Genomic DNA, 11790 nt, shown 5'->3' on the forward strand with positions numbered 1-11790 from the left:
GTGTAAATATATTTAAATTTTGTAAAATAAAACATATATTTTACATAAACGTATATATGTACAACATGTATTCAATGTTGAGTAAAGCAGTTTCTTGTTTCCACTAACCAGTTTATTTATATTTAACAGTTAAATTATTCTCAAATATTTTAATTTAAAAAATTCTTAGATTTATCACGAATGAAAATGAAAATAAAATAATTTGAATTTGAAAAATTATTTTACATTTTTTAACGAACATTTATATTTATTCAATATTTTTTACACAAGCGCGATTATAAGCAGGTTGTTATTTTATTTTTTTCTGAAATGTAATACATATGATAATAGCGTTGGACCTTATGCCTTGAGGGTGGTCACCTTGCCCTCATATTTTTTACGATTATATAAATATGAAACGATCTAACGCCACGACCAAATTAGATGTGGAAAAGAAATACAGTATTTTGCCAGCCAGGCTATGCGTGAAAAAAAAACACAAAATAAAACTGATAATTTTAACAATCTCGCTCTTAAACACAATCAATAACCAAACGAAAGTCTGAAATATTAACTGTTTCTTTTTTATATTCAAATATTTGATACACAAACGATTCGAAAATTTTTGAGTAGTGTCGATATCAATCGTGAAGTAGGTGTCCATCACGGGTAGAATGGTGAATATCCGCCTCCGTAGTGTAATGGTCAGCACGCTCGGCTACCGTTCTGGAGGTCCCGGGTTCGATTCCCAGGTGATTATTTTTTTTTTACTGTAATATTTATTCAATATTACCCTGGACTGGTACCTGAAGCGGAGGGCTGATCACCTTTCCTTCATGTGTAAACGATCAAGATAACACTGTGTTTATATGAAACAGTGCCCTATGCACCATTGGGGTGCGGATAAGGGTTTACTATATAGTGATTACTTAAACCAGCCTTTTATAGGTCGTAAGCCCTGTAAATATTCATGGACAAAATGGTAAATGTTACAAAGTTTACGAACTGACCACATTTTTAATATTCGAGTTGAATTTATATATCAATTGTTAAATCAAACACAATTTTTTTGAGTCTACTAAGTTGTATTTTATTGTTAAAAAACAAAAAACAAAAAAATTAATATTGTGACAATTGTTTTGCCTAGCCATAACTAGGCGAAACAATTGTCACAATATTACTTTTTAATTGTTTTTTTTTAAATAAAATATAACTTAGTGGACTACAAAAATCTGTGTTTTATTTACCAATCAATACATAAATAAAAATGAAGTTCTACAAATTAAACCCCAAATCAATAAATAAATTCGAGTTGAAGTTATGAAAATGAACATTTTGTGGTTTTTGTATATGGAATTAGACGTCTTTTAAAGAACGCCGTTCATCTTCTTTCTTCGAACTCTTTACTTCAGTCAATTGTACTTGGGGTTTTTTATTCAAACAATACCATATTTTATTTTCCATTCCGTATCAAGAAGTAACAAAAAAATCTGCACATTATCATTTTATGTCATTTCACTGGCCTTAAATAACTTAGATCCTTTCGCGTTGCAGCTTCTAAATATATAATACATACTTACTATTCACTCGTATTTGTACTATAATAAATGTATCTATCAGTTTGTTTATCTAGCGCAATATTCAACTCATTTATTACAATTCAATTTATTGCAAATGAACTGACTGTGGTCGGTATTTATTTTTCTCTTAATAAACACGTGGTTTCACCTATCACTTTCGTTAATTGCATTTTCATAAATGAATGAAAATTATACGATTTAATAATTTCGATGCCGATAAAAATCTTTATTGAATTTGTATTTATTTATACGCTTTTTGAAACAAAATATTTGTTCGAAACGAAACTAAATTAAATATTTATCATTTTCGACACCAAATGGTTATTTTTAGTTAAATTTAATTTACTGAAATTGAGATGTTTATTCAAGTAAAATAACAAAATTAAAAAGTAGAGTCATTATTGTGGTCCCATTGTTAGTGTCGTGTACTTTAAGTCTGCATTTCTGGTTTCGATACCTTTTTTTTAATAATTATCCACTTAGGCTGATAAAATGAATTTAAAATATTTGTGCATATAATTTAAACATAAATATTTTTTCATTAATTGATTCGGCAGTCACTTTGTGATAAAATCAATCCATTTTCATTTCCTTATCTCCGCTTTGGAGTTATTTTTACATTTTGACATCTCATCTCAACAAAGATGAAGAAGAATACGGATACATCTAAATAAAAGGTATCTACTAAATGAAAGCTTTCTTAAATCCAATTATAGATTGTCGTTGTTAACTCAATCATCAACATCGTGAGATTAATCATATATATATATATATATATATATATATATACATATATATATATATATATATATATATATATATATATATATATATATATATATATATATATATATATATATATATATATATATATATATATTTATATATATTTATATTATATATTATATATTATATATATATATATATATATATATATATATATATATATATATATATATATATACATACCACGAAGTGATATATATATATATATATATATATATATATATATATATATATACATATATCACTTCGTGGTTGTCAATCATGGTTAGAATGGTATGTAAAGTAATCACTTAATTAGCCTATGACTTCTTCTTCATCTATGTTGAGATATCCAAATATGAAATATTGCTAAAATTTACTTTATTTAATGCGAACTTGAAATTAAATCTTTATTTTTTTTAATATTGCAATTTGATTACTCAATTATTCATTTTCGGTCTGGGCTAAGAGCTATGTTACTTAATTTTTCTAGAAATTAACTGCATTTATAATGTAATTTATGATTTACTGATACATCTATATATTCATGTTGAGATAGTGCAAAACTTTAGTTATTGAGTTCCTAGTATGGCCGCTAGAGAGTGTGATGGCTCTGTAGCCGCTATTTGGTGGGAAAATGATACGGCGGAAGTTCCGGGGAAAGTTTTAACGAGTTCTGCCTCCGCTGACCAGTCTTCAGCTCATTGAAAGCCTTCCATGTGGACTGTAATGCAATAAACGATAATACCCAACTCCAGCAAATATTATCAATTAAAATATGAAATAACAGTTCTCGTGAAACTAATATTCTCTTATTGAACCATTAAAATTTAATTTTGAAAGGTGCTTCGTTATGGAAACCATAAATTTATGTTTAGTTCATAATCCATTCTACGAATTCACCCACCATAAAATAATCCGACCATAAGATAATTTTAAAACGGCTATTGCTTGAATTCTCCGATGTCGTTTTAACCACAGTAAAAATGTTATTTTGAAAAGAAGCGTATTTTTAAAATACTGATTGAACCAACAAATGACATCAATATTTGTTGTCACTTTTTGTTTTGTAGGATTTTTTTCAAATCAGGAATTCAAAAAACAAATATACAGAATAATAATAGATTATCAAAATAATAATAAGGATATGAAAATATTTTCACACTTTGAAACGATACATTATATTTTAATTTGACCACATATTCTCCTTCTTCTAACTCATATCCGCACCCGATCCGTTATTTTGATCGTTAACACATGTAAGGAAGGTGATCAGCCCTCTGCTTAAAACCACACATTACATGTTGAAAAAAACGTTACTGGTTTACAATTTTTTCTTTTTTAATTTCAAGACCCTTTCCATCCAAAAAGGTCTTTTTTTAGATTTTACTTTCTACAGGATTTCAGAACCCAAAAAAGTCGATAGGATGAGAGATTTTCGATCGAATATATTTTCAATCTCGTTAATGGAGAAGGAGAATTTTTCAATATAAAGGTACCTTTAATACCTCAAAATATACCACTGCTACAAAGATGACATAGCCTAATTGTTCATAGTTTATCTTGGTGAATTTTAATGATTGTCTGTAAGTATGTAAGGATTTGTAATATATTTGTGTACTTTGTGTATTTTTCAAACAGTTGCGTATTTTTGTTGTTCTTATTAGCCGTACTGAGTGAGGTACACTTGTATAATAATAGAAACCTTGTATCTAACACTCGGTAGTAACATACATTTTAATAAAACCTCGAAATCCATACAAAGTTTGCCTAGAAATTAATAGCAGTTCAGTGAAAACACAGGCACAAAACGCCAGGTATTGTTTGTGTGAGTAGAATTTATTTTTCGGGGTTAACATGCATATTTAATTTAGGGGATGTTGAAATAGTTGTAACTAAACAAAGTTCCCAGAGATACACGCAAACTCAACTCCGTAACATGGTTGTTGGTTGGTGAGTAGTATGAACTTACTATACCCCTACCGGCCGGAGACCCAACATATGCCTCGGATTCTCTAAGGCCGACTTTACAAATGCAAAGGAGACTGAAAACGAAGATAAAAAAAGACCAGATATTATTTTCTCAAAATGAAATGGATATTCACACACATGCCATGCCTTTATGAAATATTTTCTGGTATTTAATTTATCTGCCAATCTACCAATAAACGAAGAAGAAAAATTGACAAAAATACATTTTTACGCCATCTCATTCCCGACGCAAAAAAATATTTTACAACTTTTACACCAAAGGTTATAATTTTTTAGTCAAATTGATATATCTGTAACTGCCCAAAGACTTAATTCAATTTCATCTTATTATGTGTGTTTTTTAAAACACTTGTTTAAGTCCACTTTTGAGTTTAGAAATGTAAATACGCTAGTTTCGAAACCTTCAGATATTCGCATCAACTGGTAAAAATACAAACTGTTTGTATCTTGTAAAACAAACTGTTGAATGAAAGTATCTGTAGTTCTTAAAGCTTGTCATGTTAAAATGAATGAACTGAAGCAGTGGTCTTATAAATATGTTTTATTTTTGTACATGTATTTCAATCATCATGTTATTCCACAAACTTAATGCCAAATTAATAAATAATATAATTTTAAGTCCAAAATTTTCATATCTATTTATTTTGAGTTTGTCAACGTTTCACAAAGTGATTAATTAATCCGTGTTTGAAATTCATATGACTCAATAATGTTTTAAATTCACATCCGCAAATCAAACCGGTATTAAATGCAAATCTGGATAATTGATACAAACTCGATTTTTTAAATGAAATTTTAAATGGTGAGTTTGAAAAATATTTTCTGTGATAATTAGTAGAAATTAAACCAAAGGTATTTTGATAAGGTTTAATTTTGAAATATAATTTGATCAACGAAATTTTCAACAATATTAATTCCGTAGGGTAAATAATCCAGTATCCGATATAACAAAAAATATTCATATTGTTAAATAATTAACTGGTCATGAAAGAAGTACCTAAAAAAATTAATGTCATTTGAGGCTGTTTCCCAAAAATACATGTGAAATAATTCGGATGAATCTGACCTATGTTCAACAGGAATAAGCTTAATACTCCACAAAGTGCTTAACTGATGGCTTAAAAATCGACCATAATTTATGCGACAGGATCTAAAGTGATTGCATAAATACAAGTTTCAAGAAGCGGTGCAATATAATGCTGTTCAATGATGGGCAGAATGGTGAACGTTGCACAAACGTTTATATATTTTGTGTCAATTTGTAGAAATCCATTTCGATTTATGTATTAAATATTAATATCAAACACCGATTTTTAGAGTCAATTCAATTGTATTTCCTAAATTTTGTTTTTATTTGTTTTTAATAAAAAAACTATAATATTTAATGTAACACCTGTGTAACTTATGTATATATTAATTAATATTTAATATATACATAAGTTACACAGGTGTATAAAGTGATCGCTTAAGCCTACTAAATGCCAGGTCGTAAGCCCTGAGATGCTCAGACCAACAACTTCTTTCATGTTTCATATCAAGTTTAGAGAGACACCTTTAAAAATTTATTTTTTTAATGTGAATGTAATTTTTTTCTTTGAGATTAGGTATCATGTAATTTTCAATAAATAATGTTTGATTGTGAATCCAGCCTTAAAAGCAAACAGCGATCTGGAAGGGCGAATGGTTCATTTCGAGACATTCTTATTTAACTTGAAACGAAATTGCAAAACTAAAAGCACACCTGACTTCAACGAGGTGTCGACATCCGGGAACTTCTCGCTACGAACATGAACATGCTGGAAACCTTCCAAATAAATGAGTGTAAAATTTTCGACACTTCTGTACTTAGTTGTGCGACTAATGAAGATTGCTAGTCACTCCTTTACTCGATTAGTTTTGGGAAGGAATGATTCTACTCAATTGTAAGCATACTAGTTAATGTATATTATTTATTGATTCGACATTAACTTTGTGGAATGACATGTTGATTTTTTTTTAATTAAGCATTTGTGTAATACTACTTAATGTGTTTTATTTCATTACATACGACTAGTTTCGAAAACCACAGATGTTCTCGAAACTGTTTTTTTGTAATAATTACTAGTAACTGCAAAATCGTAATAATAATAGAAAAAATTGCGATTGATAAAAAAATAATCAAACAGATATAAAGATTTCATATCGAAAATTCTCAACTATGTCAACTTAAAATCTTTATTATTAATAATATGGTTTATAAGTTACTAATTATAAATGGAGCTTTACATTTTTTTTAAATACCTAACGTCCGAGTGTCATTGAAATCTAGCTACGGCTTATGCAACACCGCTTATCATGACCCTATTTAGGCTTCAACTTTATACGTTTTACAACCTATACCTACTTGGAAGTGGACTTTATGTTAAAAATGTTTATGTTTAAAATTTAAGTTTAAACTTTATGTTTAAAATTACTATAATTTCGTGTAATTCATGGGAGCTTTACAAAATATGTACAAAGCAAATATGTACGCGTATCGTACATCGCTTACAAGTTAAAATCCACAGATATCGAGGTATATAAGAATTTATGCTTGTATATTATAAATATATTTATATATATATATATATATATATATATATATATATATATACATATATATATATATATATATATATATATATATATATATATATATATATATATATATATATATATATAGATATATATATATATATATATATATATATATATATATATATATATATATATATATATATATATATATATATATATATATATATATATATATATATATATATATATATATATATATATATATATATATATATATAAATATTAAATAACCAAGTATCTTTTAAGAAAACTATTTAAATTACTCTAATTTTGAATAATTATGCATTTTCAACTATTTAAGTTTCTACTTGGCAAAAGAAAGATGAAAAAATACTGAATTATTCAATAGCTATTATTGAATAACCGAGTCAGACAAATGTGCGGCAAAACGATATATGATAGACGTTCAAATGGTGAAATAAGAAAGCAATGCAAAGCAGAGATAAACATTATCGATAAAATTAAGTAGGACGTGTTGATGGTTGATAGTTTGGACATGTGGAACGAATGAGTGAGGAAATAACGCTAAAACAAATTATAAAAGCGAATGTAGTTGGAAAAAGACCAGAGTAAGATCGAGAAAAACTTAATGCACGATTAGATATGTTAAATACTTCAAAGCGGTCAGGTTAGAAGTCAAAATAATCGGCGGGTATGTATGAAGAAGCGAAGCGAAGGGTGTTTGCAAAGACAGAGTGGTGTAGCGGTCTATTCACTTTGCCTACCCCTGCGGGGAAGCGGCGTGATGATAAAAACTTACTTAGAAAGTCGTATATTGTACATAATACGCCTACCATATATATAATACAACACACATATCATACATTAACGAATTAAGAAATAAACTCGCTACAAAAAGTGAAAACCTTTTTCAAAGCTCGAGGTGAAAGCCTATTATTATAAATACGCGTTATTTTGTAAATTATCCGTTTCGCTCCAATTCCTCGGATGAAATATTATATTCCCTTCAGTCTTCCCGGGAACAAAAAGCTATTTATTATTACTTCCGCAATCTCTGCAATATTTCTGAGAACTCATCCGTCGCATATCAAGTGAGAATGTATAAGAAGAGAGAAAAACACAATTGCCATTTGTACTTTCCCCTGATATTTTATTCAGCATTACATCTCGTTTCTTGAAAAACATATTTCAGTATTAGGTCCAATACTTAAAGCTCATCGATTAATACAACGATCGATTCGCCTACTGTGGAGGTGTATTTTTCAATACAGAAAGCAGCCTTGATAGATTATGAAACTTCCTACGGAATATTTGGAATTTCCTACAAGTAAACAGAATTCTTATAACATTTTGAGTGTATTCAAATACATACTATTCACAAATCTAGGTTTCTTGCATAGGAGTTTTTTGTTGACATTTTAACATTGATAAAGAATAATATGGAAATCTGGGTACTTACCGACTTATGACCTGTCAAAGCCCTAAAACGTAACCAAAATAACTGGTCATGTTATGAGCTACCATACATACATTTTTTTAAGGAACAACCCACATAAGCCTGTACTTTTAGAGGCTTATCTGTAGATAGGATCGTAAGGATGGGGAAGGTAGATGTGAAAAATACATTACAAACACCCAAACCAATTTAAAATAAATATTTTTCAATTTATTATGCACTTGGCGACGCCATTTTCGCAGTCGAGCGTCTACCCGACTAAGCCACGGCCGCCGGCGCCTGTCAACTAAGTAATTTTAGGTGATAACAATCATGTTTTCAGGCGTTTACCAGTATGTAAAATAATCTGGTTAGTTTCTTGCATATATCCAAATAAAAGGATCTTTGATCGATAAAACCTCTCCCAATCATACCATAGATGTCTCTAGTAAACTCACATGTACAGTATCATGAGATTAATTATGTATCTAGGAGCTCTAAAAAATGAGTAGTGTTGTTGTCAATCATAATAAATGTTGCACATGCGTATATCAATCACATAAACAGCCTGTGGTAGGTAATAAGCCCTGTAAATACCCGTATTTCTATTTTCTTCTTCATCTATATTGAAATGTCAAACCTGTAAGAATTCATGTAATTTGCTATCGGCTTTTCTTCGAACAATTGAGATTTTTCAATTTATTATAGTTAATTATTAATTTATAATATTTTTAAATTTATTATTTAAGATGCTGACATCACACGAAAGCACTATTTGTAAATGATTTTTTAAAATACTTTTAATATTCATTTATAAACATCTGATACCTAATTAAGGCTTACCTCAGTCCCTTTCTTATGTATGGAAGCGAGGCATAGAGTTGGCAAAAGAAGGATAAAAGCAGACTGAATGCAGTCGAAATGCGATCCATCAGACGAATGTGTGGCAAAACGATGTTTGATAGATGTTCGAATGATGAAATAAGGAAAGAATGTAAGGCTGAGATAAGCACTATCGATAAAATTAAGAAAGGTGTGTTGAGATGGTTTGGACATGTGGAGCGTATGAGTGAAGAAAGAACGGTTCAACAAATTTATGGGGCGAATGTAGTTGGAAAAAGAAGCAGAGGACGACCGAGGAAAACTTGGCACAATCAGGTATGTCAAATACTTGAAAGCGGCCGGGTCAGGAGTCGTAATAATCGTCGGGTATGTATGAGGAGATGCATGAATGTAGAAGAGGCAAAGAATGTTTGCAAAGACAGAGTGGTGTGGCGTTCGATTCTCTCTGCCTAACCCTGCGGGGAAGCGGCGTGATGGTTAGTTAGTTAGTTAGTTAGTTAGTTAGTTTTAATTTCTAGAGCATAAATTTGTTTATAAATGTTTTCAAAATAAATTAATTTACATAATTAATTAAACGTGATCAATTTACAACAGGTGTCAAGATAGGTTTAAATAATAATTATCGTTTTAAAACATTATGTTATAGACTCTCGTGACAAGTGAACTACGTGGTATCGTACTTGGTATTGCAAACTATTAAACTATGAATGAGACCCAAATAATCTCAAATCATTTTTTGACATCTCATCAAAGATGAAGAAGAATATGGAAGTCTGGGCATTTACGGGGCTGACGACCGTCATAGGCTGGTTTAAGTGATCACTTTACACACTTGTAACATTCCCATTATAGACAACCACAATACTCAAATTCTTAGAAGTTATATATATATATATATATATATATATATATATATATATATATATATATATATATATATATATATATATATATATATATATATTTATATATATTTATATAGGTATATATATATATTTATATATATATATATATATATATATATATATATATATATATATATATATATATATATATATATATATATATATATATATATATATATATATATATATATATATATATATATATATATATATATATATATACCAATTTTGAAACATTGTTCTTTAATCACTAGAACGTAAGGTTTTTGTATGTTATAAAAACAAAGTTTTTAAGGTATGCGACATAGAAATACGTACCGTAGAACGGAGCTACTTGAACTTTGGTGTGTTATTTCTTGAGCCCAGTACAAAAAATTAATTATATCTATGTTTTGGTCTACAATAATGAACGTATCGTGACAAAAAGTGTCATCTGTCAGGGAAACAATGATACGTTCATTATTGTAAACCAAATATAGATCTAAATGTTTTTTTGTACTGGGCTGAAGTAACACGTCAATGTTCAAGTAGCCCCGTTCTACGGTATACAATTTGTTAAGCGCAATAAGCAAATTAAACGATAACTTATATTCCTTTAAGTAGCTGCATGGCGGGGAACTATAACCCACCTCTGTACAACAAATTACAAGTTGCACTTAGCGTAATTTTATTGTGATTCAACTGTTTATGCCTAAATTCCCCGAGCTAAATGTTTGTAGTAACCACACAAATGAGCGTAGGTACATTGCACAAGCGTAGCGTACAAACTCCTGCACTACGTTTGTCGGTTTTCCGCAGTGAACTAAATAACTTTTAATTTTGAAAAACCCAAGGGAATGTAATTCTTCACTGGGCAAACATTGCCCATGGGGTTAATGCTTCGGTATTTATTTTCGATATGAGAAACTTTTGCGAAAATTGATGATGTAATGAATTTTTCCAATAACGTAATGCTCTTTGCAGTTTCTCAAATCTCGATTTGCAGTTTATTTATTAAGCAGTTTAATTATTTTTAATACGTAATAAAAAATGTTTCGTTTCTAATACTTTAAACGAACACTACAAACATATACAAACTACGCTATTGAAAACTAAACAAGGTACCTCTCTTGTACAGCATAAATATATATGTTTCTCTGTTATATATTTTTTAATGTATATTTTTAGTGCCGGGTTGTGGTCCCGTGGTTAGTGTCGCGGACTCTTAAGTCAAGTTTCTCGGCTCGAACCCACTCTACCACAATTTGATACCTTTTTCTAATAATGGGCCGCTTAGGCTCACAGAAATTGTATGAAATCGAAATATTTGTGTAGATAATTAAAAAAAACACACACAAATATTTAGATTTTTTTAAATAAATAAAAAAAACAACATGACACTATAAACAAACAACACCAAAATAGATGAAAAAAGTCCTTCTCCAAGCATAAGACCTCAGTCTCTTTTTTTGGAGATGCTCAGTGCAACTAAAATTACAAAATTGTTTTAAGTAGAAATGTATAGAAATTGTATTGAATTGTATAAAAAATTTAATTTATAATAAATAAAATTTTATTTTATTTTAATTAAAAAAAAATATTAGTGCTTTTAATCTGCATAACGATTCTCTCTTATTCTTTCCCATTACTAATACTGCAATGATTTTTCCAATACCTAACGTAATGTCTTTGCAGTTTATATCTCGATTTGCAGTTTATTTATTGAGGTGAAAAT

Source organism: Brachycentrus maculatus, unplaced genomic scaffold, assembly GCF_059751285.1.
Source record: "Brachycentrus maculatus isolate JH-2025_06_01 unplaced genomic scaffold, ASM5975128v1 h1tg000370l, whole genome shotgun sequence".
Taxonomy (NCBI): Eukaryota; Metazoa; Arthropoda; class Insecta; order Trichoptera; family Brachycentridae; genus Brachycentrus; species Brachycentrus maculatus.